Genomic DNA, 11,218 nt, shown 5'->3' with positions numbered 1-11,218 from the left:
TCACCTGCCTCATCAATTCTTGGATTTTTGCATAAATTGGCTGATTCTGGCCCCTCTGGGGTGGGAACAAACTGTGTCCCTGCACCACCAGCCCCACTGTGAGTCAGCAGCATCTGCCACTGCATCCTCAGCTGGCCAAATTCCCCACCCTGCCTTCTGAGGACAAGGGAGAAGCTGCCAGGATTAAGCACAGGAATAAGTGATGTATTATTAGGGACTTAAAACTTTAAATACCTCACCTATAAATGGCTGCAGAGGTGAGGCAGAGGAGGGGGGGAGTTGGGCACTTCCAGGAGCTGTGTCCTGTCCTCAGCCGACCCTCGGGGGGTGAGGGGGCTCTGGCTGTGCCTGGCTGCAAACAGAGCATCCTGGAAAACATGGAGCTGAAGGAGAGGGGAGGGATTTTGCTGGGATTAAAGGAGCTCTCTGGGCTCAGGGTGAGACTGGCTGTCGTTGTTGCGTGCTCTGGGTCAGGAGGAAGGAGCAGCAGGATGCCCCCTTGGCACTGGAGGGGGCACAACCCCCCTGGGATTACCTGGCAGCTGATGCCAAAGGGGGTTGCAAGAGCACCAGTCCCACCTCTGGTGACCTGGTGGGCTCAGGCTTGGGGCACACACAGCTGTTGGGGAGGGGAAATCCACCCCAGCTCCTGGTGGGATCTCTGCTGAGAGGCTTGGAGGGAATGCTGCCATCCTGCTGCTTCCCTCGAGCCCTCAGGGGGATGGTTATGGCTCCTGTTTGTTCCCTCCTCGAGCTGTGGATTTAGTGCTCCCAAGAGCAGTTTGTTGCCAGCCCCAGTTCTGCCCCTGAGCAGATGCACCAGGTCCCCAAATCACCCCCACATGAGCAGAGAGAGAGAGAACTGGGCTCAGCCCAACCTTGGGATGCTGGGAGAGGAGAGTCAGATCAAAGTTCAGGGGAGGAGATTTTCAGACTCCAGAAAGGCTGATGGGTTCTATTGTTTAGTCCAGGGCTGCTGGAGAGAGGGTTTATGTCCAAAGCAGGGATCTGTGGTGGCTGAAGTGGAGACAGGTCACCAAGGACCGTTCAGGGGATGGGGCCACACGCAGTGCAGGGAGCTCAGAGAGGGGGGCTCTGCATGAGCTCCCTGGGCCTGCATTTAATGGCAATCACTGACCCAGCATTCCTTCTGCTGGCTTTTATTTCTCCTCTGAAGCACTGTACAACCCTTGGGTAACCCAGGGCAGGAGTCAGGCTGCTCTCCCTGTCCTCAGCAGCACCAGGCTGAGCTCAGGGTCTATTCTGCTGTTTTCCTCAGGGTAACTTCACCCAAACTCCCAGTTCAGCTGCTGGAAGAGGAGCCTGGGAGCAGCAGGGTCAGGGTCTGGCCCTCATAGCCCAGTCACTAATTCAGGTTCCACAGGCAGGAGCCACATCAAGGTGTTTCTCAGGACCTACAGCATCACTTTGGGGCTCTCAGTGGGTTTGGGGCGTCCTCGCCTTCCAAGCATCGATTTGCTGACAGAGTTCTGAGCTGCCTCACGTTGCTTTTGGTGCAATACAGCAGAGTTGAGCTACCTGGGGAAGGTGCTGCTCCTCCCAGCAGAGGATGCTGCCTTGTCAGGCTGTGATTGCTGCATTCAGCTGGCAGGGACTGTGCTGTCCCTGGGAGCTGGTGGCTCGCAGCGCATCCCCCCCGTGCATCCACCCTGCCGGTGCCTCAGCCTTTCCACACCCATCAGACCCAGCCCTCCTGGTGCCAGTGCCCTTCAGCTCCGCCCCTGGAACACCTAAAACCCTGCAGGCTGCTCCTGCTGGGAGCTGACAGCTCAGTCCTGAGCACAGATGCCCTTGGAGCAGTTTGCAGCCAGCCCAGGCTGTGCAGGATCCCGGGATAGCAGGACACCAGCAAGGAGCAGGGCCCCAGGGAACAGGCAGCCGGGGTGGGTCTGACAGCAAAGAGCATAAAGAAGGAAAGGATTTAATGCCTTGCATCCCAACGTTGTCCTGTTGCTGGCTGCTGCCATCCCAGAGTAGATTCCTGCAGAGGAATACAAACCCCCGAGCTCACTTCATTACGTGGCAAAAACGGAGCGAGTTCAGAAAGTGGCAAGAAAGAAAATCGGAGATAAATGTGCCTGGCCAGATAAGGGGTGTGTGACTGAGCTGACAGGAAACAAGCTGAGGTGTTAGGCTGGAATCAATAGCCATGGCAGCCCAGGGGGATGGAGATGGGATTCATTATGGGAAGGCTAAAGCAGATATTACCCACCCTGGCCCATGGTGTGTGTAGGAGAATTAAGGACTTCAGCTGTGCAGGAGCTGACAACAGAAAGGAGGATTTGCAGCAGATAAAGTCAACTTGCATAACTCTGTAAAGGCTTAGGGAAAAGGGGAGAAAACATTTTCTTCTTTTAACAGGCAGCTTTCTCCACAATTCCTATTTTGTTCTGTCCTCTGCAGTGTGATCAACCACGTTGCCCAGTGCTGGGAAATAGCTCAGCTGCCTTTCATTTCCACCTCGCCTTCTGGGGCAGGATCTCGCCAGAATTTCAGTTCTTGCTGTGCCTCTGTTCTCCTATCTCACAGGCATGATCCTTTCCTGATCCTGCTGTGACCCTCTGCTGAATTCTGGATAATGAAAATACTCTTTAGCACAGAGGAATGTCTTGTCCTGGACTCTACTTGGCTCATTCACCCTGATCTCAACTCCGAGCTCTTGGAACAATATAATGGAAATCAGAAAGTGTGGAGGAGCTGGTCCAGGACACACAGATCTGAGAGTGTTGAGGTCCAACAAAATCCACTGAGTTTTTAATGGCTTTGATTTCAGGAACTTCCTAGCACCCAGTAAAGTTTCATGTTGTCTTTTTCTCTGAGAATTAGGATGATGGGATCAGACTGGCTGGGGTTAAAAAGGACCTTAAAGCTCATCTTGTTCCATTCCACTAGCCCAGGTTGCTCCAGCCTGGCCTTGGACACTTCCAGGGCTGGGGGTGAGGACTGAGGAGTCTGTTCTTTGCCACACAGGAGTGGTTTTGGCTTGCTCTGAATTTCACACCCGCTGGGAAAAGGGCACAAGGAAGGTACCTGTCCCAGCACCAGGGAAGTGCTTTGCATGAGAGGCCTTTCCACATGTTTCCAAATATTTCTGCTTCTGCAGGTAAATCTGCTGAGCAGTGTGGAGGCCTCTTTAGCATCTGCCGCGTTTAATCTCCTAATAGCCTCCCATTTGGGTTAAAAAAAGCCATTTTACAGCTCCTTATCTCTGAAGAGGCGGGAGGGAACAGGTGACAAAGAATTAGGCGGAGCAGAGGAGAGGTAATAAATGTGGCAGTGCCGCTGGCCAGGTAATAGAGTGCACTTTAAAAGGCAGGAGGAAGAAAAGGAGACATTAATCTGCTGTCTGGGCTCAGAGGTCTGAACAGGCTTCTTGGCTGGAGGTAAAGCCCAGCCTCTTGTCTAATCCCCGCGGGTCCCTTTGTCCCTCTCCCAAAGGGATGGGGGAGATCATCTCTCCTCCTCCTCACATAATAATCCCCCCGAAGTGGGGGTGCCCAGACCCCCGGTGTGCAGAGCAGGGCAGCCCCGAGCCAGGAAGATGGATGGTGACTTGATGCAGAGCCTTTAGCTAAAGGCTGTGTCACAATGATGAATATTCCCAAGGCTTTTTTTTTTTTTTTTAACGGACTTGGAAGAAATCGGTGGAGAAAAACTTCCCCGGGCACGGCCGTGGGTCAAGGAGAGGGGAAGATGGTGCAGGAACACTTAGACAGAGATTAACTTCACCGTGGGGAGGGAGGCAGCCTAAGGAAGGGGGGGGGAGAGTCACTAAAGAGCTATTTTTTTCCTCCTCCTTCCCAAGGGATATTTGTTGCATTGGAGGGAATGTTTGCACCCGATTTTAAAGGAGTGGGATGTGCTGCTGAGCCATCCAGCAAAACGTTTGTTCTCCCACCCCCCATCAATGTGATAACAAGGATTAACTGGGAACAGCTGAATCTAAAAACCTCTGGCTGGCCATAGGAATACTTGGCATCCACCGTTGTTTTCCAGCTTTGTTGCAGGGATGCCACCTTCCTTTGGTGTTCCTCAGCTTTGGGGGGGTCCCAGCTGTGGCTGCAGGGTGGCACACGCTCTGTGCCATGGCTGGTGTGTCCATACATGGATAAAAATGCAGGATAACTGTGCAGGAACCAGCAGAAGCTCAGCTCCAAAGTCCTTTTCCTGCCTTCAGTGACTTGGCAAGAAAACTGAGGCAGATCCTCGGGGGCTGTCTTGTTTGAGGCTCTTCAGGGACAAAACTGGAGTGTTAAAGGAATAAGAGGAGGCTCTGGGACTCTGCCCCAGCCAGGCAGGGACAGACTGATAAGCTCTTGTGCAGGGGAGACAAATTTTCTCACCTCAGCAGCACCCAGTTTATTTTTTTCCCCCCTTCCACTTCATTCATCCCGTTTCTTCTTCATTCTTGTGTGGCAAATGTTCCCTTTCCTGGGCACAGGGAGCAGCCTGAGCTCGTGCTCTGATGGAATATTTCCTGCTCCTGAGGGAGCAGAGTGGAACAGGGCACGTGTGTCTTTGGGCAGAACACAGAGATCCCCCCCTTTTCCTCGGGAGAGGGAGGAATGAATGGATGAGTGGACAGGAGAACCTTGTAAGAGACTCACTGCTCCTGTGGGACAGATTATCCAGCTCCTCTTAGGGCAATATCCTCTGTGAGCACTGGCAGCAGCAACTCCCTTTGCTCTCGTTGAGCCTCAGGCTCCGTGAAATTCTCCTTTGGCCTTTTCATTTCACAGTGGCTGAGGATGACATTTCCAAAGCAGCCTGTGGAATCAGGTGGCTGCATCCCACTGGGAGGTGGGACCTCGGCTCAGTGAGAACAACTTTAATGAGCTTTCTGTGCCTCTCCCTGTGTGTAATTACAGCTGTTGGAAATCTGGCCTGATTTTGGTGCTCTTCTGCCCCACCTCTGTGCCATCCCAGGGGATTTTGGGATCTGCTGTCCCACGCCATGAGGATGCAGGGCTCTGATACCAGTGTGGGAAGACAGCACTGTGTTGTTTGCAGGAGCCTGGGAGGTGGAACCTTACCTGTCTCACTCTCCCCACCTGGGCAGGAATGCTGAATTTCCCTCTGCACGGATCCCTTTTGGATGTGCTGGGGTTCCTGGATGAGTTGCTGGGAGTGTGTTGGCTCAGCAGCACATGTTTGTTCTGGGAGTGTTAAGCCTCCAACACAAGGTCTGGGAGCAGCAGTTTTGTCCCCCCGTGCTATAAATGCCAAACAGAATTAATAATGAACAAACCTGGCCCTGCTGGTGCCGCGGAGGAGAAGGAAGCAGCTGTTGTTTGTTTGTTTTAATGGCTCACAGGAGCAGGAGGCCATAAACAGTTAAATTTCTCCTGACAGCTGGGGAGTGCTGTGGCTGCTGAGCAGTCACTCCGTGCTGGGGGTTCTCCAGCCCCTCTGCAGTATTTCCCCTGCAGAACTCTGTGGTTTTCTGTCCAGTGCTCCCCTGCTTTGATCAGAGGGAGAATGCAAACGACACCTTGATGATCACTCACATTTTCAAACGCTGTCCAACAGCAAGAGCTGTCACCTTTCATAACACCACCCTGGGCTCCCCTTGCTTTGCTTGGTGTCCCCTCCAATGATCCAGCCCACACTTGGGATTTCTTCCAGCTTTGGCTCCTTGGGAGCCAAAAGGGTTTCGTGTGGTTTGGGTTTTTTTGTTGGTAGCTGGTCAAGTAATTTCTGATCAGTGAATGCATTTGTGCAATAAAAATAAGAGCTGCTTGAGAAGGCAGGAAAAAAGCTCAGGATCAATGGGATGTGAAGTATCTTTTCCCTCAGGGGTGCTGAGTGGCTCCATATGATGGTTATCAGGGAACAAATGAGTTGAGGAGGTCAGCTCAGCCTTGCTGGAAGAATGGCTTCTTCCAATTCATGCCATGATTTAATTAGACCCCTGAAACTGCAACGAGACAGTCCTTAGTGGGTGAATATTTGACAAATAAATATCATGAAGGCCAGTTTCGAGTTGACTGAAATGATTCATGAATTAGTGCTAAGTTTGGCAAATTGCTCCAGCTGGGGAGTGACAGGGAGGGAACTTGGTGTGTGGATTCAGGGCTTTGCAACTAATCCTGCAGCTTCAACACCCAGTAGGTGTGGGGTGGGGTTGTTTTTCTGTTCCTTTATGCCATGGTAAATTTAGGGTGCAGCAGAAGACAATCTTGAAACTGTGACTGTGTTGTACATCACAATCCAGGAGTGAGAACTGCTTAGAGTGAGATTAATTGATGCTCAGATTTGCTGTTGTGGTGGCAGGTCACAGCTCTGTGTGTTTTCAGGACAGAGCTGAGTAGTGGGTCAGGAAAATATTTCCACCTCATTCTGTGTCTTCTCCAGCCAGGCTTTGTGCTCCCCACACAGCAGCTCACTGCTGATTAAATGCCTAAAAGGAGTGGAAGCCCCCTTCCCTGTGCTTTCCTCTGCCTCTGGAAGTGCTGGGTAAGATGGTTCAGGCTCCACAGTCACTTCCAAAAAACAGAGGATGAGCCACGTGCTGCAACGTGGCTTTCAAATGCCACCTGGAAATGGGCATTGCCTGCCTTCAAACCAACTCCTCCTCTCCCTCAGGCTCCAAAACACACTGTCCTGAACAGGCTCCTCAGCATCCTGAACACCTCTGCTTGGCTTCCATCACCCCTCTCCTGCTTTCCCGAGGGTGGTCCCCCAATCCCTCACTCCTGTGAGAGCTGGGGCTCCTGGAGACCAACTGAAGAGCCTTCATTTTTCAGAGAAGTGATGCCTTGCCCTCCCTCAGCTGCTCCTTCCCCTGCCTGCCCCTGCCCACTCCCACCCTGACAGATGGGGATGCTCTGAGCAACTGCTGCAATTTTCCCTCCTTTCCTCTAATCCATGGCCCGAGTGCCAAATCCTTTAAGGCTGCTGCTGCTCCATAGATCACCCCAAAGTGTTAAAGTCCAGTGCAGTTAATAACAACCCTGGAAGTGCCATCCATCAGCACAGGAAAAACATCCAACAGCAAACTCCTTAGTGCCCAATGTACCTGCTCCTGTCAGAGACTGATGAGGCTGTGGGGCTTTTTGGGGTGGTTTCTTTTCCCTCGTCCATTCTCCCTAAACCCCTTATCAGGGTTTTTCTGATTGAGGCAGCTTGCTTGGGGCTTCCTTTCCCCTACCCTGGATTTGCCTCCTCTACTCTAAGCCAATCTGTGCCACTGGATGTGTCCAGAGGCTGTTCCTGTCCCCAGATATGAACAATTCTATATTTGTAGAAACTTCCAGGCGTTCCTCCTCAGGGCTGCTGCCTTATTGCCTCGCTCCTGCTTGCAAATCCCTCCTGTCCTGACACCATTTCCCAGCTGGGCACCTGCATTTCCTTTCATCTCTCACAGCCACAGGTCTCAGGGCTTGAATGCCACGACACACAATTGTCCCAAGGCAGGGAAATGCTGGAACACCTGTAGGGAATGTTGCTGCCTCCCTCCCTGTGCAGCCTTTTCTCAATGCATCACCCCTGTGAGAAAGCTCCTGCTGCTGCAGCCCGGGCTCTCATGGCACAGTGGATGGGGAAATTTGTGGCCCTGCCACAATTTCTGTGGATTTGTATTCCAGCAGCACTGCCAGGCCCTGCCAGAGGTCAGGGTTGCCACTGTGCCAGGCACTGAACTCAGGCACCAGGAGGAGAGGTGGCAATATGAGAGCAGTAGGGAGTAAAACGGGGAGAAGAGTCTTATTCAGGGCAAAATGAGCAGCAGATATTACAGGTGGTTCTCAGAGGTTCATTCCTAGCTGTGCTGGACTCTGTGTGCACACAGACCACAGCTTTGTCCTGGAGGGTGCAAAGATCCTGGTCTCGGGTGATTTAAACCTCTCAGAGCCAGAAAAATGCTGATTTCTTGGGAGAAAGGCAGGATAGTCACTTAAGGAATTACATGATGGATTAAGTTTGTTCTGAAGTCAGACTAAAGCCCCTTAACCTTCCTAGTTATCTGTGCTGGAGGATCAATACCAAGAGCTATCCATCTGCTGATAATCATGTTGGAAGGTTTGTTTGGGTGTAGGGGGCACAGAGGTGCAAATTCAGTGCTGAGAACACTTCCAAAAATTGCTGAAGGGAAAAGACAAGGCGGTGAGAACATAAATCTCTTCCCTTCTGGACAGGACCCTGCCTGGTGTCAGAGCTCCTGGTGCTCCTGTCCTTCCTTTCCCCACACACATTGCTTTGCTCCCTTCCCAGCTGTAGCACCCACTTTGTGCTCTGTGATGGGTTAATGGCTTCTTAATGCTCTGTCTCATAACAGGACACTTAGGGATAGCACTGAGTGCATTCTGAATTATTAGAAACAGGTTTTAATGGCTGCATCACTCCTCTCCTTGGCTGCTGGAATGTTCATGGGCTGCATTGCTCACTCACCTTAAACAGCTGCATGTAAAAGACCTCCAATCTCTTTAAGCACTTGCTATAGAAAGTCAGCAGTGGCCTGGTGATGCAGGACTGGATCTGGAGAACTCTGTGTGCAGTATAAATAACTCCACAGCTAAGCCATTTAATTAAGAACTGTCTGTGCCTTGTAGCAAGGAAGCTTTGTGCTGGCTGGGTGACTGTGTACAGGGTGATCAAAAAATCTATATCAGAAACGTTCCTCTGGATTTATTTAAGTGCATCAAGTGTCCATGCCAAGTGCCAGGGCTCAGGATTCTCCAGGAGGTCAGGAAGGAATGTTACCTTTGTCTTCCATGCCCCTCCTGTCCCCATCCTTTGCCCTGCCCGTGCCAAGTCACATTCCTGGCTGGACAAATGCAACATCAGCTCAGGAGGCTCTTCTGGCACCAGCCACACAGGCTGTGTAATATCTGAGCTGATTTTGGGTTAAAATACAGAAGAAAAGAGTACTGAAGGAGGACTGTGATAGAGACAGGGTTGTTGTTCCCTCCTTCTGAGTCTTGCCCTGCAGCATTTGCTCTCACATCAGTGCTAAGTATTCATTTCAGTTAGAGATTGAGGCACTAAACCCAAACCAGCTTCCTTGGACCCCCCAAACCCTTCCCCCTGCTGCTCTTCTGGAGGAAGGGCTGCAGTATTTCAGCTGTCTGTGTTCTGCTCTGGGAACTGACCCCTTCCCCTGGTGCTGAAGCATCCTGAACCAAGCCTCCTGTGATACTCTGGACCCAAAACCAAAGCTCTCCTTTTTGCCTTTTTTTTTTTCCCCCCCTTACTGTGTCTGGTACTTGGCCTTGTCCCTTGATCCTGTGCTGTGTTGAGGAATGAGGCTGTTCCATCCTATTTGGGAACAACTCTGCTAAATCCCCGGGGCTCTGGAGGATCCAAGCCTCACTCACTCAGAGCACAGGCAGTGTGATAAATGCTTTAGCTCCCTTCTGGTGGGTGATGCTGCTGTAGAGCCACCTCTGCTTCCCACCACGGCAAGATGCTCTCCTTTGGCAGTTTAAAAATGGGCAATAACCCAGCAATAACTCCCTTCTCTCTTCCCTTCTCCCTCCTTGGTTGACCTCTCTCCCTAAACCTCGCTGCCCCAAGGTCCGGGATCATGTAAATCTCCATTAAATCCACACTCCCCCTCCCTTTTCCCAAGCCACAGGTGAGACCCCCTGTTGGTTGACTGTAGAGCTCAGCTTTTAGCAAACAGACACACATTTGATTGCTCCTTTGTCTTTACAAAGGCAGCAGCAGGGAAGTGGCTGAGCAAGTAATGTACTTGTCTGTGTCGTTATTAAGTCACCATAAATAAAGCAGATAATAAAAGCAGTCTTTTTTACTCTCTCTTTTCAAACAGTGACAGGAGCTTCCTGGAAAATTACCTTTTTACCTTTTTCCTTTCTTTTAGAGTACAAGTCTAAAAGGGTTTGGTGTTTCTCGACATCTAATAAACAACCACTTTCCCCTCATTTTCCATCCACTGAAGTAGAGGTAATGAATGCATTTTATCACTGTTCTCAAGAGAAGAGGGAGAATCAGGGGTCTGAGGGAATAGGGGAAGGAATCTTCCATTCCCGCAGTCTGGGTGCTGTAGGGAAGTTAGACAAGGTAACTCTCATCTTCCATCCCATAGAAAAGCATCTCTTTGGAGAATGAGTAAAATTTATCCGTGTTCTATTGTCCTGCAGTGAAGAACTGCCTTTGGGATTTCCCTGAAATATAGGGAATGATAAACATGTCAATAAATACTTGAAGACCCAAAAAGTGCTGCCTGGATATCCAATTAGGCTATCAAAGACAAGCATTAAAGAAGGCAGGTTCAGGGAGGGGAAGTGGCCTTGGCTTTGGCAGCAGAGGAATTCCTTAATCCCCTCGTGCTGCAAAACAGAAACACTGCTTCATGTACAGTATTTAAAAATAAGATTACATGTGCATTCCCAACACCAACCACTTCTCAGCAACGATTTTGCAATAAACTCAGTCACTCAGACTGGGTTTTGTTAACACTGGATGGGAGGGCAAACCAGGATGTATTTTGGGGAGGAGGACCATGAGCCCCTGGTACTCACTAAACCCCCTTTCCCCTGCAGCTTCCACCTCCCCTGGGAAATTTTTATCTGTGGAAACAGAAGAGTAGGATCTCTCAGAGCTCAGGAGGGTGAAGCAATTCTGCAGCAAAGGTTACTTGCTTTTTCCTCAGATGGAAATGTGTTTATGAGCCGAGAAAAATGATTTCTGGCAGCTTCAGTTCAAGGGAAAAAAAAAAAAAAAGAAAAGAGACTGAGATAAAGGGATGGGGTGAAAAGCGAATGTTTGGTGTTAGCAGAGGTCTGGAGAAACCACAGTCAATGAATACAAAGTTCAGGCTCATTTCTCTCCCTGAGGGCTTGTTGGGTGAGGCTGTCAGGGATTCCTCTGGAGCTCCTGGGCACGGAGGGTCTGCCCTGAAATCAAGAAGGGGTTGGTGTCGTTCTCCTTGAGCACAGCCAGGCTCCGGGAGCTTTGGTGCTCAGTGAACAGTTCCTGGCTGACATTCAGGGCAGCACCAGGGCTCTAAAGCAGGGGCACTTTGCTGGGGGCTGCTCAGCAGGTCCCACCCCAGCAGTGCTCACGTTCCTGGGGTGGGAAAGGGGATTCTTCAAGTTTAAGGCTGTGTTAATCACAGAATCAGCTGGGTTGGAAGGGACCTCCCAGATCATCAAGTCTAACCCTTGATCCAACCCTGCTGTGGTTCCCAGCCCATGGCACTGATGCCACATCCAGTCTGTCCTTAAACACCTCCAGG

This window comes from Manacus vitellinus, unplaced genomic scaffold (genome assembly GCF_001715985.3).
Source record: "Manacus vitellinus isolate BGI_N305 unplaced genomic scaffold, ASM171598v3 scaffold_41_pilon, whole genome shotgun sequence".
Lineage (NCBI taxonomy): Eukaryota > Metazoa > Chordata > Aves > Passeriformes > Pipridae > Manacus > Manacus vitellinus.
Note: the sequence above shows the minus strand (reverse complement) of the source record.